General features: G+C 41.5%; 1 long non-coding RNA gene across 1 annotated transcript in view; it reads right to left on the reverse strand.

Annotated features, from left to right (window-relative positions):
• The window catches only part of LOC130683713 (uncharacterized), a 59,534-nt gene that overhangs the window by 25,780 nt on the left and 17,059 nt on the right, over positions 1 to 16,695 (reverse strand). The window contains exon 2 of the long non-coding RNA XR_008997586.1: positions 9,383 to 9,521. This is a non-coding gene — a long non-coding RNA (uncharacterized LOC130683713). The remainder of the gene's footprint in view (positions 1 to 9,382; positions 9,522 to 16,695) is intronic.

A 16,695-nucleotide genomic window follows, 5' to 3' on the forward strand; every position in this document is an offset into this window, starting at 1 on the left:
TAAAACAATTCTGGCTTTCCTTTCTGCTCAAATACAGGAAGTTGGTTTTTACCGAATTGCCTACCCCTCCCGCCCCCTGCCAAAATCTTCCTGATACTCTCACTAAGAAATGCTCATTCATTGCCCAAATCAGTCAGCCGGCCCCCCAGACAGAGGTAACAAGTTTGTACTTTTTAGGTTGCTCTTAGTGCATTTCAAGCCTGGCTTCTACCGTGCTAATGCCACTCCCTCTGCAAAGCTGTACCTCTTAAGGCTCCCTGGGCTGCAGGTCACAGAAAGCACCTTTCAGATCGGCTTGCACAATAAAAAGGATTTACCAGCCTCCATACAGGAAGCCCATCTAGAGCGAGGGCTGCAGCTGATGAACCAGCGGCTTGAAAGTGTCATCAAGTACACATTTCTTCTACTGTTTTCCTCTGCCTTCAGGGTGTCCGCTTCTCCCTAGGTCTAACTTCCCTCCATTCACACTCCCCGTTACCCCATGGTCATGGAAACCTGCCAGTAGTAATAAGGCCATGTTTCCTCATTCTTGTGTGCCGGGCCCAGCATTCCAAAGAACAGCGCCTAGATGCCCCCTGACTTACATCGGCTTACGTTGCATACCTGCTACAGACCGAACACTTGTGTCCCCCCAGAATTCCATATGTTGAAACCTAGTCGCCACTGTGATGGTACCTGGGGGTGGGGCCTTTGGGAGCCAAGTCATGGATGGAATTAGTGGCCTCATAAAAGGGGCCCTGGATGGCTCACTCCTCACTTCTGCCAGGGGAGGACAAGGCAAGAAGACAGCCATCAGCGAATACATCCTGATAGGCTGAACCAACCAGAACCCACCTCTTGAGCTCCGTTTCACCCAAGCGTGCTGTCTGTGAGGAAGACAAGTGAACAAAGATAAAACTGGGAGGATGAGTATAAAAATCTGAAAATAGGTGATATATGGAAACAATATTTACTAGAAGCATCTTTTTTATAAGCACAGAAAGCACCTCCTTTTAACTCCCTGTGGAGCTGAAGACTAAAAAATAAAATAACAGAACAAAGAATATTTACAAAGTAAAACCAAAATATCTTAAAACAGAATTGTAAGAATGACCTCCACAGGCCAGGCTCTCCCCCATGGGAGATTCTTTGTGTACTAGTTTTCTTAAACTATGTGCATACGTGTCCTTGGACATCTTGTGACGGCTGAGTGAGGCCCAAGTGCAATTCTAACAGGTTTCAGGTGATGCCAGGATACTGGTCTGAGGACCCCAGCTTTCCCCCACATCTTCTGGTCCACCACCAAAGGACTCCCCTCGGATGGGAGGTGTACGTGAGCAGGACTCTTCTCCTAACTCCCTTGATCCCACAGGAAGAGGTGCCAGTCTCTAAAATGAAATGCTTGGCAGAATTGTAAGTTCCCCTCCAAGAAAGACACATTTTATATAACTACGAGAAGAGTGTAAGTCCTCATTATTTCCCATCTTTCCTTCTGAATAAAATGTTTGCTTTGCCATGGCAGAGTCAAAGGAGTCCCTACGTGTCTCTTCTAAATGCAAAGGTGTATATTTCCTTGATGATGAATTTAAACTTCTGTAGCCAGAAGAAAAATCAGAAATGCTGCCATCATTAAAAACTCCATAAACAAAAACTTGAAAACGTAGCTCTTCCACATTTACAGCTTTCAAGAATTTTAAATCACAGGCTCTCAATAAGGAGATATGTATGTGTGTGTATGTGCACGTGAACATATATGGACATATGCATATATATAAGTAGTATCTCCATATGTATATATGTACACACACATGCTTACTAGAACAAATTATGCCAATAGCTCATGACATACTTACTTCCCCTGTCCTCTATTTACTTATTTATTTATTTTCTGATGCTTTGAGTGGTTAGCCTGGGACTCTAAACAGCATTTATAGTAAGATTTCCATCTGACTATGTATTTCAAGTCTAAGCAACTTTTCAACTTTTCAAAAACAATTCATCTGCCTAGAGGAGACGAGCACACAGGTGTGGTCCCCACGGTACAAGGTGTCATATGCCAGCATGGATTACTTGCGGGCACACAGGGGGACCACAGAGGCACGGTAAGTGAAACACATAACCAGATTTCCCCAGATGAAGTGAGCTTGTGATTAATATTAGTTCTTGGCCATTCTATTTATGCTGCTTCTTTAAAGTAAGCTTTTTGATATTTAATTCCCTTGCATTCCTGATCATATTTAGTTAGCAACAGAGAAAAATACTTCTGTTCTTAAAGAACCGGGGATGGGCTTCAAAGGGAAAGCTTTCCATTGAGTCCGGAGCCTGCGGAAATGCCTTTTCAGGTGAGGATGGCACTTCTTCGTTCATGAGCCTCTCTTTGTGGTTCTGCCTTTGTCTGTAATTAAAGGGCCAGGAGCTAGTTTTATATATAACTCAAGGCAATTGTAAAATATAAGTATATTGTCCCTCTGTTTGAATAAATAGAATAATTTGTCCCATAATCGCATTGGTCTCTGTGAGCTCTTGAAGTTTTATTAAGGTGTAACTCATGAGTCACACTATTACTTGGTTATTAAGCTTGAATCGTACAGTACTTTTTAAAAATATGAATCCTAACTTTGTGTCATTTTAAAGAACGGAAAGGTTTAAAGAGACAACCCTCTGGAAAACGTAAGGTCCTGGCATATCCCTCTTGATCTGAACATAACCCATTGCAACACCAACCGTGTGTTAAGAGTCGAGAGGCAGGCAAGCACGGTGGCTAAGAGCACATGCTCTGTAGTGGGACTGTCTGGATGTAAAGCCTGGTCACCTCTTAGCTAGTTACAGTGTTTTGGGAAAGATGCCTAAAACATTTGTACCTCAGGTTCCTCTGCTGGAAAAAAAAAATAATGATAACACCTCTTACTCTGTTGGTAGAATAAATGAGCTAATAAATGTAAAGACTTTCTCTTCTGAATGCATTCAATGAACGTTAGAGATTGCAATCAGCAGAGTTCAGTGGTACTCAACTGGGGGAGATTTTACCCACCCACCCCTGGGGATACATGCAATGTTAGGAGACATATTTGATTGTCAGGACTGGAGTTGGAGTTGGGAGTTGATGCCCTAGCATCTAGTGGGTGGAAGCCAGATCAAACACCTTACAATGCCTGGGATGACCCCTCATCTCCATCTCTAAGAAGAATTATCCAACATAAATACCATGAGTGCCCAGGTTGAGAAACCATGCCATTGCATAAAATGTTTCTTGTATACCAAGGGCACATCCCAGAAAGAAGTTACAGTTAGTGGGTTAAAAAACTGTGGCAACCTATTCCACCCTATTCTCCATCTAGTAGGAAGCAGAGCTTACCTCTTCCAAGTGTAATACAGAAAACAGTGCATATATCGTAAGTGAACAACTCAGCGTTCTCACACACTAAATACACACATGCAACTAACACTTGGATCAAAAGTTAGCATATTAAAAGGACTCCAGTTATAACCTTCCCTAAAATTGCCCACTTTTCCTGATCTGAAACAACATAGATTTTTTGATGCATTTACTTTAAAACATGGAATTATATACAAAGTACTTTTTGTAACTGGCTTTCTTGCTCAAATATTACATCTTTGAGATTTATCCATGTGATTGCCAAGTGGCTGTAATTTGTTCACTCTGTGCAGTACTCCATCGCATGGAGGCTCCAGAAATTATATATTCATTTTACTCTTCAAAAGCATTTTGGTAGCTTTCAGCTTGGAGTTACAATGAATAGTGCTGCCACGTACATTCTAGTGCACTTCTTTCGACATACAAACGCTAGAGTTTCTGTTGGATGGATACAGCATGACACTTTGTTGGATGGGTACAGAAAACATAGTCATGATTTTCTATTACATGTCAGGAAAACCCAAAGACCTTTGAGCGGGCACACTTCCTGCCAACTTGTACCTTCGTGTCCTGACAGTTGCTTCACTTCAAAAGTGTCCCACTTTGGACAACAAAGATGTCTATTACCCTATTCACAGCATCTTGCCTAACCTTTCCTTCTTATTTTGCTGACTCTTTACCTGCCAGTGTCCCTTGCTCACTCTGCCCAGCCACACTGTTCCCTTTCTGGTTCCACAAACATGCTACACATTCTTCATGACTCCATGCCTGCATAATATCCATTCCTCCACTCTGGGAAATAGTTAGAATCCCCTTATCTTTCAGTTCTGAGTTTAAATGTCAGCTCCCAGCGGGGTACTACCTGGTCAGGCTAGACATATCTTGTATGTTCTTCCCACAGGCTCATGTTCACTGTGCCTACAACCCTCTTTCCTTCACGGCATTTATCACACTTTGCAATGGTTTATTTATGTGCATGAGTGTTTTTTTATGCTCTTTGAAGGGAAATATGTGGGCCGAGGGGCAGTAAAGCAGATTAGTAAGATTGTGAAAGATGGAGCCCCATACAAATCGCAGCTCTGCCGCTTCTTATGTGCCATTTACTTTGGGCCAGACAGGTAACTCAAACCCTGTACTTTGGCTTCTGTATCTGTAAGATGGGGACAATTCATTTAGTACTTATTTTTACTGTATTGTGAGAATCATAATAAAAGTTAATAAAAGAAACAAGCTTAGAACAGTGCCTGATGAATACTAAGTGCTGTCCGGATTTTGCCTATGATTATTATCCTCATCTAATTCACCAGGGTCCCTGTGCTACTGAGAGTCAAAGCAGACACCCAAACTTGGCACCCACCGATCCTACCTGACACCCACCATGAGTAGCGTCCGTACTCTGGAAAGGACTTCCTGTGCTTTTTACTGTAGGGTGGTTCCAGAAAAATATAAGATTATCTTAGGTCATCTAAAAACATTCATTGACTGAGGTTGGACATGCAGAAAAAAATAATGCAGACAAGTAGAAGGTTAAGCATCCAATTCACAGACAAAATCTGTGGTTTCTACCTTAAAGAAAAAATCATTTCTCACTAACTCCTCTGCTGATCCCTAGACCAAGCTTTGATCACCTGTTTCCAAGACCAACGCCAAAGACATTTCTCTCCACTTCTCCGCCTCCCTACACTTGATTCCCTGCACAGACTTACACTTTTAAAATGCAGTGATAAGATGATCACTCCAGCACTCAAACCCTCGGCCGGCTTCTGTCCTCCCACTCGCAATATGGTCCGAGGTCCCTGCCAGGGTCCACCAGTTCTGCACGCTCCTCCCGCTTGACTTCATTGCCCTCCTACCGCTAGAATATAAACTCCACGAGATTAGGGACTTTGTTTTATTCTCTGCTGAGAACATCAGCTGGTATGGAGTGACTATACCTTACAGGACTAAAGAGATATTAATCACAGGGGCACTAACAATTAACCACATGGTGAACCCACTTCAGCACATATCATCTGTGGGCCTCTAAGCTGGGTACTTTTTATACATTATCGAATTTAATCCTGCTATTAAATGAGGGCTATTACTATCCCTGTTATACATAAAAAGAAACAAAATGAGAAAGGTCAGATTTGCTTCAATAACACAGCTAGTAATGAGCAGCCTGGGAATTCATTCACATCATTGCCTGACTCAAGAACTCTTTATAATGACACTCCATGAAACACCAATGATCAACTCCAATTAATTCCAGTTTCCTTAGGACTAGTTGCAAATGACAGTGATGAAACAGAAGCAGTTATAAAAGCATATCTGATCCCTGCTTTCTCCTGTCCTTTAAAGTAAAGTTGCTAGTTGCCAAAAGGCAGGCAGCGACTTGAACTTTCACATCATAATGCTTATCAGAACGAAGAGAATTTGGACATAGCTGCATGGACAAAATGCAGAATTCTCAGCATAAGAGATGCCTGCTTTCAGAAAGAGCCTTGAATTTATCTCCATTTTAATGTCTTTCCACATTTTAAAATATTAGTTGAAAAGGGGGATTTGAGAGGGCGGCCTAGCCAAAGCAAACATTCAACACACTGTTACACTAGAATTTTATTATACTCAAGTTCGCAGGCGTCTCTGCCGCTGCTGTTCCCTGTCCAGCAACTGGTGAATCAGTGGTTGTGTCTGAAAAGGAGACAAATAGGATGGAAAAAAATATCCATTTCTCAGTCTGTGTGTGCATTTTAAAAGGCAGGGCAGTTGCATCATGCCCTTATGATAACAAAGTGGTAAAAAAAAAAAAAAAGACTGGTTTAAGCATTAAATTAACTTCATTCTTTATACCACCAAGACACAGGGTTTTTTTTATCCTTTCTGTGCACCAGACATTTATATTTTCATATTGTCATGGAGACTGAATGTGATTCAAATGATTCAGCACGTTATTATAGAATAATTTGTCTTCTGTGAAGTCATTTATACAGTGATATATTCTGTGGCTACAACAGATTAAAGAAGCAAGCTAGAGAGGGTCTATTTATGCAATGCGACAAGTACATACACAAAGAAGGATGATGTAATAATGTAAGTAATTTAGAGGTTCAGGCACGTTTCTGGGTGGTAAGCTATGATTACCATCGACTTTTAAAAGTTGGGCTGCCTGCTCCTGGAGAGATATCTTGTTTATGTTTTTTCAAGAAATGTGAGGGTCTAGATAGGATTTGCTCAAGGCTAAGAGTTGCTAATCTTCCAGTTCTGTGAGAAATAAAGACAGGTAGGTGTGCTTTCAATTTCTTCATATATAAATTGGGATTCTGTTATGAAGTGTAAAGTTTCTTCCTGAAAGATGACAATGAAGAAGTTGAAGAAGCAAAAGGCAGCTCTGTCCGTAAGCCTGCTGAAAGGTCTCTCCAGCATTGACAGAATCCCCTTGTGCTGACCTCCCCGTTCATACTTGGCAGAATCAAAATCATTTCAGTTGCTGCAGAGTATGTAGCAAAGTGTGCGATGTCTGTAGAGCCTATTTGGGGGATGCGTTCCAAAACCGATCTGGATTAAAGTAGCAGAATGCCTTTGTTTTTTCTGCAATTGTTTTCTTTTAGGAAGTACATTTTTATTTTGGAATAATTTTAGGTTCACAAAAAAGCTGAAAATATTTTACAGACAGATCTTGCCCAGTGCACTTGAAAGTTGTTACATTCCTATGAAATTTGTCAAAACTAAGAAACTAAAAGTGGTACATTCCTGTTCATGAAACCTCAGTCTTTATCTGGATTTCAGCAGTTTTTCCATTCACGTCCTCTTTCTGTTCCAGGATCCAAGATACCGCATTGCATTTAGACTCTGTAATTCTTTAAATGGGGTCAGGACATGTGGGAGAGCGTAGGGCCCACTGGGTTGGGCAGCCAGGACCTGCACCCTAGACCTGTCACTAAGGAGCTGGGTGACCCTCAACTATTCACCTTGCTGCACTTCTAAACTCCCTACAAGCCCATTCTTTGCAAAATGTGGGGCAAGTGTGCCAGTATCAGGCAGGGAAGGACACTGGTGAGACGCTGCCTTTCCTTGGCCCTGCCCGCCTGAAACAGAGTTCGTGCTACCAAGACAACTCCAAGGAAAAGAGACCATGGAAGCCCTCCTCATTGGCCCCGAGTTCTGTGTTTGTCCAACTGCAGTGGACTCTGCCATTCAGGAGAGAGGAAAAGAGAGAAACCACCCATCTGTCAAGCTCTAGGCAAAGGATGTTGCCGCCTGGGAAAACGAGGGCAGCGAAGCATTCGCCAGGTTTCGGCTCTGAAGAAACCTGCTTTGGAGTTGAGATGGGAATGTGTTTGTGGCACAAAGAAAGGTGGGGGGTCCTGCCTGGAGGAGAGACCAGGCGAATCAAATCCAACGTTTCAACTACTGCGCCTCTCCCTCCAAACCCACCCCCCTTTTCCCTGCCCCCTGCCTTTTCCACTCTGCCTGCCCTGTTCCTGCCTGTTACAGCTTTAGCAACGTCCCTCACCCTCAGCAGGACACCAATCCTGCAAGCCTGCAAAGGCCAAACAAAACCGGGACTCACAAATATGTAACTGTTTTCCTTAGCTCGTGGCATAAATCAAAAAAAAAAAAAAAGAAAGAAAAAGAAAGAAAGAAAGAAAAAAAAATTCTGTTAGCACAGGGCTCAGGAGTGTTTATTTTTTTGCCAGCTGCAACATGCTACCCTCACAGGGGATCACCTAAAACCAGTTATGGTTTAGGTTGGAGGGGGATGTCAAACTTAAGCTGTGGGCTTGGCCTCTCTCAATGAATTACGACCTTGTCAGGAACCTATTTTTTTAAATCAATGCAGGTTTTCTATCAAATCAAATACCTGCACACTAAATTATATTTTTGGTGCCAGGCTGGCTCTCCAATTTTTTTTTTTTTTTCCCTTTGCTAGTTTTTTCCAGCCTCCTACCTCAAACCTCCCCCTACTTCTCACCATGATACAGACAGTTTTTGTCCCTAAGAAGAAACTGAAAAGCGAGCCCTACATTTGGGGCGGGAGAGGGCACTGTCCTTTGCCATCCTGGGTGCCTGCACTACCACCGAATACCATCTGTCTCAGCTGCTGAAGCAACGACGTGGTCCTGTGGACCCAGAGTAGTGGGGCCCCCTGGGATCATCTATCTAGTAGCAGTAAACACATTTGCTTTGGGAAGAGAACCGTTTGCCTTCTTCTTTTAAAAAATTTTGGTGGTGGGCATGGGATAGGGGTTGGGGGAGCTTCTAATACACGTGTTGTGGTAGAGTCGCATCTTTAGATCTTTTCAGTAGGGTTTTGAGACATGCCTTCCCATCGTGTGGCTTGATAAATGTGAACAGATTGTAGACAAGCAAGGACACACTCTTCCTTCTTCCCTCCCTCCCTCCCTCTCTCCCTACCCCCTTCTTTCCTTCCTTCCTTTGGTTCTTCAATTATTTCTTTGAAACAAGGGAAGAAACTCTTCTGCCCTCACCTCCTGTTCTTTCTGATGCGTTTGATACCTGATTTTAGAAGTGAGTTCAGCTCCTAAACCGGAGGCTTAGCGGGGACAGTACGAGAGCCGGAACTGTCTGCCCTTACGACCCCTAGTGGAGCCAGCAGAGGCTTGAAGCGCCTCTTCGGGAATTGAGGCAAGGATAATTTTTCAATAACGGGAATCTCCGTGTATCCAGATCCACTTACGGCAAAGCCACGGAGGCCTGTAGCTCAGAGCTGGCACCAAAGGCAGCCCCTCTTACATGGCCCGGAAGTCTTTATTTGGTGGTTTTTTCAATTAAATGCCACATATACTTCAGGGCATATGTAAAGAATCCTCAGATGAATTGCGAAGTGTTTTCAGTAGCAATTGCAATGGATAAAACACCGACCAGGAAATCCCAACCAGCTGCATTTGAGTCTCCCAAACCCAAACCAAATATTTTCTGGTTGGACTCTAGACATTTCTGATAGGTTGTCATGGTGCCAATACTGTCTTCTCTGCACACGAACAGCTGGTTTGGCAAGGATTCCTCTCCTCTCGTGTCTCCTACCTTATTCAGCTGGAAGCACCCACTCCTGGTACGGCCTTGGTTGCTGTAGGCATGCTTAAAATGTTCCTCCGTCCAGCAGTCTTGGGTGTATTTTCATCACTTTAGAAATTCAAGGTGGGACGACATACCAAGTCTCATCCTGGAGGGGGAAAACAAAGAAAGATAATAATCCGCAAACTTAAGTCCAAAAGCCAAGACACAGGTATGTCAGGCAAATGCCTAGGTGCACGAGGCCTACCGGCTTTGACCATCTCTTCCAAATACTTGTATTTCAGTTGGACCCTTTGTCTCATGAAATTCTTACTATGCTAAAGTTTCCGGGCTTGCTGCTATAGGATAGGACCTGGTTCCTAATCAGAAAAAGCTACAGTCTGAATGGAGAGAGAGGAACATAAACCACCAGTGATAATACTTCCCACATAGATGAAAGCAAATGATGAGCGGACAGGTTGCTTTCAAATGTCAGCATCCACTTACCTCTTCTCACTGTTTATTGAGAAAAACATCCCCATTACCCCTGAACCCTCAGTCCATCTGATTTGGATGGACTTGATCTTGGTCTCAATTTTAGAATTGGGTCCTGATTGATTTTAGCAAAATGAGGAATCCCATCCTTCTAGTTTCAGTGAATGGTTCAAAGATGGGGTTACCACCTACTTCTTGCTGATGAGAACACAGTGTACACAGACTAGAGTCCACATCCAAGAGGAAGAGGCCTGGAGTTGGCTCATGTGAAGTCAAAGACCATAATCCAAGAAAGTTAAAGAGTAAGCAATGTCTGTAAAGCTCTTAGTGCAGATTCGGGCAAATGGTAAGAAATCAATAAATACTAACCATAAAAATGAATGTATTTTTCTCACTCTCAATAGGACTTGGAGATCAACTACACTGGGGAGGCAAGAGTAGAAAAAATTAAAACTAAATCTTAGGGATTTTTGGTGGTGTTGTTTTCAGTTTTGTTTTTGTTTTTATTAGGGTAATTGAATCATGTTCTGCCCAGGCATCTATGACAGAGAAAATACAAGTGAACATTCATCCCCAAAGTACAGCAAGCTCTTTAACTAATAAAGGCAGGCATGGTATTCAGGAAGTGTCATTTCATTAGAAAAGTCACTGGTCACTGAATTCCCTCATTTTATGGTTTTTGCCTAGGGTCATCCTCACTGGGGTTCTAAGCATGAAACTGCCGCTAAGCGCTCCCTGGGCTAAGTTATACGCATGCTCCCTTCTAACCTTTTGGTTTCTAAATCTGGTATTTCTTGGGGGAGCAAATCTTTGTAGGAACTAACTAGGCAAGAAAACAGTGCCCTGGGATAACTTGTTCCTGTGGGATTTCAAATCCCTGTAAATCAGGGGACCCCAGAAGAGGCCATTGCTTGCCGGAACTGAGAGAATAACTCAAGTCTGCTCATAATTATCCATATTTATTTCCACTTGGGAGTTAGTGCTCTTGAACCACCATGAATAGAAGCATCACACAGTCATATGTTATTTCTATTCTGGGACTTTAACTGAAAAGGAAAAAGAAGGGGGGATTGCTGACTTTGGCTGCTTGGCATCAAGAGCAAGGCAGTGAAGATAAACTTAATTTTATTACAATCATTATTAAATAAAGATCTGGGAAAGCAGCAAGGGTATATTTGTGATAGAAATTATAAGAAATTTATGTAAATAACCATGTAGATTTTATACATCCCTTAGGCTCCAACGAATATTCCAAATCCCCACTGCGCCTGTGGAAACTTTCCTTTTTTTGAGGAGTTATCAATCCTGGGGTTCCTATTAAATTGGGCCTAAATTGAAAAAGTATTTTCAAGATGAGAAGCTGGCTTTAATAATCAAAGATTTGTTTACAAAGGGATGCCCTTTCCTTTCAAGAACTTGGCTTTTAAATTCCGAGATTACGGTTTTGTTTTTACGGCAGCACTAACCAATTGACATTTTCCTACTGCGTCTGGTAGCTAAGGTATTTTGTTTCCTGTTCACAGAGCAGTGTGCTGGCATAGGGCAGCAGAAAGAATACAAGGGCTGAAGGCCAGGGTTTGAGTTCAAATCCTTCTGGCCTTCCTATCTGCCTGCGGTATGCAGCAAGTTGAATTATTTCTCTGACCCTCAGTGACTCTCAAGAAAGTACAGATTGCTGATACTCACTATGCCTGCCTCAAAGGAGTGTTGTAAACATCAAATAAGAAAATGCACAAGAAAATGAACTGCCAATGGCCACTTTTTGTAGAATATTCAATGTTTGATAAAAACGAAACATTGATGAAGGACCTGGACTTTGGCCCAAAGGCAGAAACACAGGAAATGGAGAACAAATAGCGGTCTGGAGGGGAAAATAGCTCAAGAGTGTCATGCAATGAGGGCTAGCCCAGCATGGGAGCAAGCAAAGATTCTAGAAAAGCACAAAAGTAGGACATCAAAAGCATAATAAGACATAAGGGAAGACAGGGAAGATGTTATCAGAGCCAAAATCTGAAGATTCCTTCACCACCTCATTACATACTTAAAATTAAATTCCTGGTAATCAGCAATGGATGATTCTATTGCTTGATGTTCCTGGCACAGAAGCCAATATGTTTCATGAATTACCCAGATTATCTACCCTGGCCAGATCTCCCCACTGGACCCTCCCACCAGTTAAGCATTCAGCCCTCTATTCTGTGCAAGGGGAAGGTTTCCGAAGTGCAGGGGAATTGCCAAAATCCAGTTTGAAGTCCAAGTGAGTAAAAGAGGTATTATTTTTTTCTCTCTTTTGTAAAAGCACAGTGATGGGTTCTTAAAAGTCTTGCCATTTGGTATTAGAGCATGGATATTTAACATCCAGAAGTTATGGGACTTAAAGATGTTAATGGCTTCAGGTTACTTTCCACATACAGATCCCAAAGTTGCTGGTCGTTACATACACTCCACTTGGACCAGCCTCCAGGATAAGAAATTACTCTGGGAGATAACATACTCGCATTCAGTAACGGCAAGAGAAAAATGGGGCAGAACACACTCATTGGCACAAATGCTGCTGTTGATATGTATCATGTTTAAGGGTATGTTTTTGAACAAATTATTCTGTTACTTGTTATATAGTGGGATTTGCAGTAATAGAGAATCCTCAGATCATTGCTATTTCTCCACTCCATCTGTGGTGTGAGTTACTTCATGAAACACTCTAAGGAAAAAAGAAAAAAAGAAAAAAACCCTCTCCCCACCCAAGTTGTGAAGGTCATTGGTTTATTTTACCTGTTACTAATATCAACTTTATAGCACATTTTTGCCTGCTTAAAAAAAAAAGAAAAGTGGCCTGTATGAATCTATCCAGTATATTATTTATGGTATTGTGGCCAGATCTCCTTATGATAAAAATGTAAAACCTTCCTGTAAAAATTCCTTATTTTAAATAAAACTTACTCATTTCTCCCCAACTCAGATCAGCTCTTATTTTGCTCCATAACCACCAAACCTTGAAAACTTCATTGCCACTAATCAATAGACCAGTCTTCAACATGCATTTTAAAGTCATGCTTTCAATCCACTTTTGCAGTTGCAAAATGACTTCTTTCCCTGTCTGGCTAATTAACTGATACGACACTAATCCTTTGCACATCTGGTACTAAATGTTTGTTCACACCGGTTCCCCAGTGAGGAAGTATGGCCAAACAGTGACTTTTGAGTGTGCTTGATTTCACTTTAAAATCTTTACTCTCTGGAATTAAAATCTTGAGATAAAACATCTGGATTTCAACAGTGTCCCCAGGGATTGAAAGTTATAGTTCTATAGAATACATATTGCACATAATATGGTCTTGTTATTTCTACATTAGCACTGCTCCAGCCAGTGCCCGCCATTAGCATGTCAGTCTCCTGACACATCATTAATAAACAGGTAATTTCATAACCGATTTCCACCTAGTGTCATGTTGAAAACCACCTGGGTTTTCGTTTTCACTAACATTAAAGGGATAGGCTGGAGGGAGGCCGTTATTATTAAACTGGGACTAATTTAACTGAGTAATGGATTGAATCAGCAAAAAACAAATGCATATGTAGAAGGATAAAGGAAATTTCCAGGCCAATGGATAGGTCTGGATCCACTAATCAAAATGTGACTGTTCCTTCCCCTTCCCCTCACCAAATGTACACATGAGGAATTACTCTAAGAAAGTGCCCACTGCCTCCAGGGAAGTTCCAAGAAGCACCAAAGAAGCAACCATTAGGGCAAAACTACCCTTTTTAAGTTGGGACATGTGAAACCAGGTCTACAACATGCTTACCTATGCACTGAATTTTAAATTAATACTGTATGTATTATGTTATATGCCATTTTAGATTAAAAACACACTCACCAAGGTGAGCCATTGTCACATTTGACCTAGAGAACTACCCAAATGCATAGTGACAATCACATTGTTAAACGTAATTAGAAATGGTAAAGGGGACAGAATCCACATCTTGGCCCATGATGGGAATTTGGGGTTTTTTGTTTTTGATTTTGAATCCTGATGTTATCATTCCAACTGCATGGGAAAGTAGTCGAGAATTGCTATGTCCTGCCTTCACATCACCAGACAGGGGTCTATCTAGGGTTTGTGAAGGGGCCTTTCGATCTTGTGGTGTATTTGCAGAGGAATTTTTAACTTTCTTCATGAACCACGGCTAACAGTTTGACCTCTTGGTCTCTGACTTGCGCTCACTTGAAATCACACTCACAGCACGGGACCCAAAGAATGTAGAGCAGTATGACAGCATCTGCTGTCCTGACCACTTGTATTTAGAAGACTCGTATTTAGGGGAAAAAAGTTGTGTGCCACAACCACTCTTTGAACCTTCTATTCCATTTTCAACTCCTCAATGATCTGCTGTCCTTCCTCCCACCAAGACTTTAAAAGTACAGATGACACAAAATCTACTCTCAGTGGTTTAGGACAAATCCCAAGTGGAAAGTGGGAGATGAAGAAATGTGATCCCCAAATGTCCCTAGTTTTGTGTTTTTGTAACAAAAATTATAAGAAATGATTCGGTTTACATATAAGCATTGCATCCCACTGGTCCTTCAACACAACGTAGGCAGTGAGAAATCTGAACATATCTATTATATTATCTCTATTCAATGGTTGAAAAAACCAGAACAATAAAGATAATTGTCTAAAGTCAATAGCTGCCTAAAGTCTGTCACAGAGGTTATGGTAGAGCCAGGATGGGAATTTCAATACTTCTAAAGAAAAAGTAATGTTACAGTAGAACATTAAACTTTCTGAACGAGGCTTCCACTATAAACTCACGCTTATAAGCTATTTAAAACATTTCTTCTTCATAGTTCTTCCTACAGCTCTAGAGGACTTCTGTTCATGCTCGAAGTGATACAAGCCATTAGATGACAAATTAATGAAAGAAGCCAACATTTTGCATGTATATAAGGTTCACCAAACTATGTACCAAACTTAGTTAAGCCTTTCACTGACTCGTGGTTCTCAACGGGGGCTTATTTTGCACCCCAGACCAGGAGACAGTCGGTGATGTCTGGACACATTTCTAGTTGTCACAGCTGGACAGGTGGGGAAAGCTGCTAGTATCTAGTGGGTAAAGGCCAGAGATATGGTTAAACATCCTACAGTAAAGAGACAGACCCCCATGACAAAGAAATATCTGGTCCCAGATGTCAATAGTGCAAAGATACAGAAACTCTGATGTAGACTATTTGCTAGAAGCATCGATAAAGCTAACCAGCTTGTGAGACTCTAACAACCAGAAAGGTTTCTATAGGGTGTGTATATTTCATCTAAGCCCCACATTGTTCCATTCCCAAAGCAAAACGTTACGCTCTCCGGAATCTCCAGGGAAGCTAGAAGCATAAAGCTTTGGGTGAAATGTAAATTTCTTAAAATATTTATCCATCCATAAGTGGCTACATTTTTGACATTATTATAGGGTTTCTCAGTGTTCCATTTTATTAAAAAATATTTATTTGGTTTCTAAGATTACTGCTTCTCTGACCACAGAAAATTCAATTACTGAAAACTGCAGCTATCAAATTGGTTGAAAATAAATAGCCTTTTATCCAAAGCTGGCAAAGATTGGTTTGCTTTTAATATGCAGCCATTTAAAAAAAAATAAAATAAAAATAAGAAAACATTTCCATTGCAAGCTGATGGACTGCAGAGTCAGAAGCCAAAGAGTCCTTTGCATCATCAGGTTTTATTTAAAATAGGATGAGGAAGGAGTGGGGGCAGTTTAAGAAAAGAAGTCATCCTAAAAGCAATTTACCGTTATTTTTCCTCTTTTGTTTTACAAGACAGAAGAAATGTGAGCCTTTTTTGCCAGTGGAAATCACTTTCTCCTGCTTTCTCTCTGTCTCGGTTTGAAATGTTTAGTAATATACAGGAAATGTGGTAAGTGAGATCTACAAACGTGGGCTTCCAATATCAAGGCTAATTATGTGCGAAGCAATGGGGATGGCAGCAGCCCTGCCAGGGAACCATGAAGGGGGCTGAATGGGATGCCTAGATCTTTCTCTCATTTGCTTCTCATTTGCATTGTAATCACCTACACACCTTTTTTTCTCTTTTTTTTCATCTCTAAAAGAACACTGTTCATACTTCCTCCGTGAAAAGTAGTCACCCCACAAGGAGGGGTACCTGAACAATTGACAGAACCATATTGTAAATAAAAGCAGAGTATATTCACCCTGTGAATTTTACACAATAATATTTCCATCTCCAACCTGTTGTCCTCTCATCACTGAACATGCACGTAGGTTATCTCTCACCTGAGTGAGGTTGGTCTGCACACCATTTGAGTTAAATGCTCTATCAGGCAAAATAGAACATCACTGGGTATTCAATGCTACTGAGAAAAGCAATTAATTCCTAGGTCAGTGATCCAGGACATCACTCAACCCCTTCTGGACAATTTGCAGAGGATTATTAATGAGGTCGTGAATTAGAAGAAGCTCTTGAAAGATGGGAATCAGGAGACGTAGCTTTTGCTTGCTGTTCAGCCATGCATCAGCCGGGTGAACCTTAGTAGGTTAAACCTCACCGAGACACAGTTCCTTTATCTGTGAAATGAAATGGCTGGAAGAAAGTATCTAAGGTCAGTTCTGTCTCTGTGATTCTTGGCCTGTTTGGACAGGCTTTGATTCTGTTCACCCGGCAAAGCATGAGCTCTGGGTTAAAGACAATGCCACCGTGAGCAAGAAGCATCACTGCTTCAGTTTGAGATTAATTTGTGCAAAAACAATTTCCATGGTGCTGATAATGAAAGCATCCTCTTTGCCGTTTTATTTTCACAAGAAGTGCTCCCTTAAGATGGAAGTGTAA

The sequence above is a fragment of the Manis pentadactyla genome, chromosome 4 (genome assembly GCF_030020395.1).
Source record: "Manis pentadactyla isolate mManPen7 chromosome 4, mManPen7.hap1, whole genome shotgun sequence".
NCBI classification, from domain to species: domain Eukaryota; kingdom Metazoa; phylum Chordata; class Mammalia; order Pholidota; family Manidae; genus Manis; species Manis pentadactyla.